Genomic DNA, 6,640 nt, shown 5'->3' on the forward strand with positions numbered 1-6,640 from the left:
TTCCTTCCTTCCTTCCTTCCTTCCTTCCTTCCTTCCTTCCTTCCTTCCTTCCTTCCTTCCTTCCTTGTTTCTTTCTTTCCAAAAATAATAATGTATTTTAATAACAAACTTACAGGAACAGCACGGAAGATAGACAACACTAAAAACATGTACTTACATTTAGAGCAACACAATTAGAAAAGTATAGTGAATGGATGGAATCGAGTATATGATAATAATGTTACAAACACTGTTAGTTGCTGTCAAAAAAAGTGTACTTTAAAAAAAAATTCAAATGCTGGCATTGTGCAGAAAAGTTTAACAGTTTTATTTATACTTGCTATAAAAGTGAATTGGTGAAATTTGTTCACTGAAATACTTTGATTTGCTGATTTGCATTAATGCTTCATGTCCCTACATTTACTGTGTATTAAACATTTACAGACAGATGAAAATGGAAAAACTGCTAATACTTGATTTCTGTCTCCTATTTTTCCACTGGTAAGCATATGCTTTTGACTCCCTTAGAATAAAATATTTCCCATCATAGTGGACTCTTAATTACGTTTTCCACGTGCTAGCTGGATGTCTTTTGGCCTAATTGTTATATATTTGGCATGGACAGCACACAGAATGGTGTTTTCAAAAAGGCAACCAGATAGGCCTCACTTGGCTCCTGCGAGGCACCCGTAGCCGTGCTCTGGAAGCACAGATCGTTTTGAAGTTGAGAGCAATTTCTCACACCAAAACCTGGAAAGAAAGTTTGTGAATGAGAAGTTCAGTGGACTCCTGTTAACACCTAATTTCATGGAGTACCACAGCACCAGGCCTGTAGCCATGAGGCTTCCTCACTCCTCAGTAGAGGGCACACCATTGTGGGCAGCTTTTGCGGCCAGTTGCTTCCGGTGCTTTACTACCGGTGGATTTGCAGGCAGTGTGCTTTGTAGGAGTTATGGTATGAGCACCTTCTTACGTTCCCCCTTCTCCTTCCTCTGGAACTTGGCAAGCTGGAGGCAATGTTGGATGGTATGGTGGCAGCTGCAAACCCTCCCTTGCCCCTTTCTCTTGATGTTTAATCTTGGATCATTGAATTGGAAGTCAGAAAACCTGGGTCTTACATTATTTTAGTCACTACGTCTCTACATGATCTTGGTGGCACCCCCAATCCCTTCTGTGTGACCCTGGCAACTCCTGAAGCTCTTCCAAATGTGACCTTGGACAGATTCTCTGTGCAACCTTGGAGAGTCCTCCCAAGTTCTGTGGGTCTGAGCTTCTTCATCTGAAAACGAGAGGGTTCTACCATGCAGGTCCTTCCAGCTCCAAAATTTTATGGCTCTGTAGCTTGGTGATGCAGTGGATTTCATGAAGCCGTGTTCGGCCTGTTGTACTGCATAATCTGGCACACCTACTCCACCCAGACCCCAAAATCCTTCTCAGAAGCTGGAGTAGTAAACTCTTCCTTGCCTCAGAAGGCTGTTCTAGAGTTAATGAATTAATATTAGCATCTCTTTGAACTCTCCATTGTTGGAGAAGGATGTTATAAAGACCAACTATTACTTATTATTATTTTTAGACATAGCCTGAAGGGAGATCAGACAGCACTGTCAGCAGCAGGCCTGCAGCAATCTACTTAAACTAGAGCTTTCTTCCTCAAACAGCCTGCTCCTTGATTTGAAATCGTGGAAGCACATGAGGGAAGAATGGTTCTGCAGTTCAGGGTGACAGAAGAATAGAAAATAAATGGTCTTTCCAGAATATTTATGGGTCACTTTATGTTTCCTAGCGCGAACAGGGAGGCATGTTGCAAAAAAGACATGTTTAAATCAATACCTGGGATATTTTTTGCAGGGCTCATGGTGATTTAGGCTTTTTAAATATATGTAATGCCATATTTCTAGCACACTGGGAGATAGAGAATCCACTCAGTTTTCTTATCCAGGATGGTAAATCACAGAGCTGTTATAGAGATGTGAAATGAGCATTAAGTAAAACACAAGCAGGCAGAGATGAACCCTTTTGAAGTGTCATTATCTATTACAGTTTTTAAAATGAAATTGGGTTTTCCTGTTGAGCCTAAAGTATGGTTTCCCACCTCCAGCTCTACAAGCTCCTCACAGTATGTGGGGCAGGGAAGAGGGTATGTATATGGGGCGGAGTGAAGAGGAATTGAGGATGGGGAAGGACTGGAGAGAGGAAAAGTCCCTTTCTTATACAGCATGAAGTTGAAGAGAAAGTTGGCTTGTGTAGAGAAGTTATAGGTGCTAGGGGGTGAGGATGGGGCAAGATTACACAGAGGTGGTTAGTCTACTGAGCTTAGGAAAACCGAAGAAAATCTGCCTGTTGGGAATGCAATTAATAGGTGCAGATGACTGACAGGGCCACACATTACATGTACAGAGGAAAAACATCCGAATGGGAGTGTGTAGATCTGATTTCAAGTACAGGTTTACTAACAACCATGAGTTGGACCAATTTACTTAACTCTCTCGTTTTAGATTTTTCCCTCAATAAAATGAGAAAACACACACACACAAAAGATAAATACAGTTGACCTGTGACAGGCTGCATTAAACTTGTTTCAAAAACCTTCATTAGGTACCCAACAAAAAAGAAAATCCAAATAGCCAATACAATTATAAGGTGCCTAACATCATCAGTCATCAGGAAAATACAAATTTAAACCACAGAGAGATACCACTACACTTCTTTTTTTTTTTTTTTTTTTGAGACAGAGTCTCGCTCTGTCGCCGGGGCTGGAGTGCAGTGGCCGGATCTCAGCTCACTGCAAGCTCCGCCTCCCGGGTTTACGCCATTCTCCTGCCTCAGCCTCCCGAGTAGCTGGGACTACAGGCGCCCGCCATCACACCCGGCTAGTTTTTTTTGTATTTTTTAGTAGAGACAGGGTTTCACCGTGTTAGCCAGGATGGTCTCGATCTCCTGACCTCGTGATCCGCCCGTCTCGGCCTCCCAAAGTGCTGGGATTACAGGCTTGAGCCACCGCGCCCGGCCACCACTACACTTCTACTAGAGAGCTCAAATTAAAAGGACTAACAATACCACATCTTGGTGAGGATATAAGGTGGACCTCTCAGACGTTGCTGGTGGGCATGCCCATTGGTAAACCTGCTTTGTACTAATGTTCTTGGAAAAGCATTTGGAGGTATACTAAAAGCTACACATGTGCCTATTCTATGGCTTAGCCCTTCCATTCTTTATATCCACTTAAAGACGTGTGTAAGACTGTTCATATCACCATTATTCATAATAGCCAAAACAGGAAAACAACCCAAATATCTATTAACAGCATAATGGATAAACCAACTGTGGTAAATTTACACATGACACAGCAACAAGAAAAAAACAAATTATTGCTATACACAGTTTGGGTGAATCTCACAAATATAATGTTGAACAAATTAAACCAGATTCAAGGGAGCATGTATTTTACGATTTCATTATATGAAGTTCAAACAAGCAAAAGTAATCAATGGTGATAGAAATAAGACCAGTGGTTACTTTTAGGAATAGTGTTGATTAGGAGGGGTGTGGGAGAACCTTATGGAATGCTAGAGATGATCTATGTTTCAACTTAAGTGGTAGTTGCACATGTGTAAACAGATGTAAAAGTTTACTAAGATTTACATTTCAGATTTGTGCTTATTATTATGTCAATTAAATATGTCAGTCAAAAATGAAAAACAGTTAAACCCCATTTGGCTCTAAATTACTGTGAATTAGACCCTACTAGTGTTTTCTGGGGAAAGGAGACTTGCCTACGTCTTTCCGTTACATTGTGAGCTCCTTGAGAGACGGTAGGGACTATTTAATTTTATTGCTGAATCCACAATGTCTAGGGGCACTAGATGTCTATTCATTAACTTTACTAAATGATTAGGACCTGGTGAGCACCCAGATTGAGGTGAAGTTAATAACATTTGACATTTTTCTTCCTTTTGCAAAATGAGTAGTTTTTATTTCTCAAGTCGTGTTCCTTCTTATGGCCTCTAGAAAAGGGTGGAGCTGCCCAATGAACTCTTCCTCTTATTATAAATAGTAAAGAGGAACTAAGGGTTAATACCACCCTTCCACTGGAGGCAGTGTATTCTATCAGAAGAATATGGGTTCTAGAATCAAAGAAATTAGGGGCAGACTCCTAGCCCCACCACTCCCAGCTTTTTCTAAAATGAGGTTAATGATATTTCTATGGTAGGGTTATGATATGGGTTAAATTTCTAATTTTGAGAAAGCAGTTGGCATAATGTGCCTAACATGTAGTAGGTGCTTAGGTAATACTAATCCTGTCATTCTTCTGTTGTTTTATTTTCCAGAATCAGATTTGGAAAAATGACTAGCCTACAAAAATGTCACTTCCTGGTGTTTTTGCCATGTAGTCTAACATCTCAAATCTGATTATGGAAAATGATGCCAGGAAGTGACATTTTGTTGTTATTGTTGCTTCATAGCAACCTCCCAATTTCAGAGTGGACACTTCCACTCTAGCTATTGTATCTAGCTTCAAGCTCAGTGGACACTTCCACTCTGAAATTCTGCTCATTATCTTGCCTGCATAACACAGAAAACAATTCCCAATTGTCCTCTGAGAATTACCAAAACTCTTAACAGAGGACAAAGAATCCCTTCAAGGTTATGATGAGGGTAAGGAAGTCTGACGGTAAAATTATTTCTGTATCTCTTCACGTATTTCCTCAGAGCTTTCATATATGCCCACTTTAAAAGTTACCCCAAATCATTTACTGGACACTTTGGGGGCAGTTCATTAACTAAAATCAAGTGCTTAGAACATGTTCCAAATCCATCAAGATGAAAAGATATAAATCTACACCTATGCCAACTGAGCTTCAAAATCCTTTCCCCATGATTTCCTCATATCTCCCCAAAGATCAATAGTAAGTTGTTAAAATGAAATCAGATAGAAGGAATGGGCTCCTAGTTTTAATTCGAGGGGAAAAGGAAACATTAAACCATATGTAATTATGAGGTCAATTGCCCTGAGTTTGGATGCTTTTATAATACTAATGAAGGTTAAAGAGGCTGGGTTATGGAGATTCAAGAAAATGAGAATCTCATGTTAATGGCTCTTGGGGACTACTCAGTTTTGCTCAGGCCCAGAAGTGGAAGAATACAGTAAGATACAATAACCTGTGAAGGTTGTTGAGCAATGTAATGTTCTTAACTTGTATAGTCTTAACTCCTGTCAAATTTTTTTCTTAGCCAACAATTGCATAGATAAATATTTTCTAAACTCTTCTTTATGGAAAACATGGCCCTACCTGTTTCTGTGAAACCAGCATCCCATGCACAAGGAAGTTTGGGCATCCCAGCACACCTTGTCTCCTTCTTGGAGACTTAGATTTACATACATGCAATAAAGAAATTTTCTTTGTTGCTAAATCAGAGTTTCTCTGAATGATTTGAATTCTGGAGTCTTATTTTAGGAGTAATGGCCCATGGAATACAGTGTGGAAAATGTTGACATATACAAGCTGTCAGTGACTGAAACCTAAAACTAAAAGTATCTTTCCTTGAAAATGTCAGTAGTATACTTGGTTTTCCAGAGCTTTCTAGAATCTGTTCAATTAAAATTATAAACTAGTACAATTTACACTCAATTATGTTGTCTCTACAACTTAAAGTCTATCATCAATTCCGTATGAAACTTACTATTTTTTCTCTATTTATTTTAATAAAGCCTAATATCCCAAATTCAACTGTGTTAAAAAAAAAAAGTAAGGTTGAAATTTGCAATCTTATGTTCACTGAGAGTATTCCCTTATCAGCATAGGTTCCTATGCCTATTTCATATGGTTAGGTCCAGGTCAGTGTACACATGTCTTTTCCAGAATATATAATTCTTTTTGTCCTGATTTCTCATATGGTCAATTCCACTGTGGATGGCCCAACATAGTAACAAGATGATGGCTTTAGAGTGGGACTGACGGTTTGATTTTAAGCTCTGAGCCAAGTCACTCCAACCTTCTTGGCTTCAGTGTTCCCATTTTTAAAGTCTGGGTACTAAAATTTACCTTGCACAGTTGTAAGGATTCAATGAGATTTTCTCTCTCTCTCTGTTGGTTTGACATCATCCTCCAAGGCACACAATTGTTTAATAAATGTTGGTTTCACTCTTCTCTCTAGTTGGAGTTGATGACCTTTTAAATGTGTCTGTTCCTTCCATTTTAATGATCGAATACTGTGTGCTATTAGATCAAGGTTTGCTTTTGCTAAAAACAGCCATTACTGAGTACATATTGCATGATATGTAACTGACAAAGAGTAGCTTAGATTTGTTTTCTGCCCTTAACCTTTTTTATAATTTTGTGGCTATAACTTTCATCTTGGTCCTAAAGTTGTAGGTCACTATTAAATGTCATGATTTTCTATTTCAAGCTACCTTATAATTGCCACCTGCGGCTATTGTTTTCTCCATCTCCTATGCTGAAGATGCAACTGGTGGAGCTTGTTTCAGTTTTCTGATGAAAAAATGAAAATTTGAGGAAGGAACATAGATGTCACACTTAAAATTACAATCTGCCTCTTGAAGGGACAATACTGATGCCCATTGGGGGCTTTTTCTTTCCCAGGCATCTCTTCAGGGGACAGACCCAGACTATAGCCAAGGCTTGGTTACCAAGTAAATTGA

Source organism: Piliocolobus tephrosceles, chromosome 2 (assembly GCF_002776525.5).
Source record: "Piliocolobus tephrosceles isolate RC106 chromosome 2, ASM277652v3, whole genome shotgun sequence".
Classification (NCBI taxonomy): domain Eukaryota; kingdom Metazoa; phylum Chordata; class Mammalia; order Primates; family Cercopithecidae; genus Piliocolobus; species Piliocolobus tephrosceles.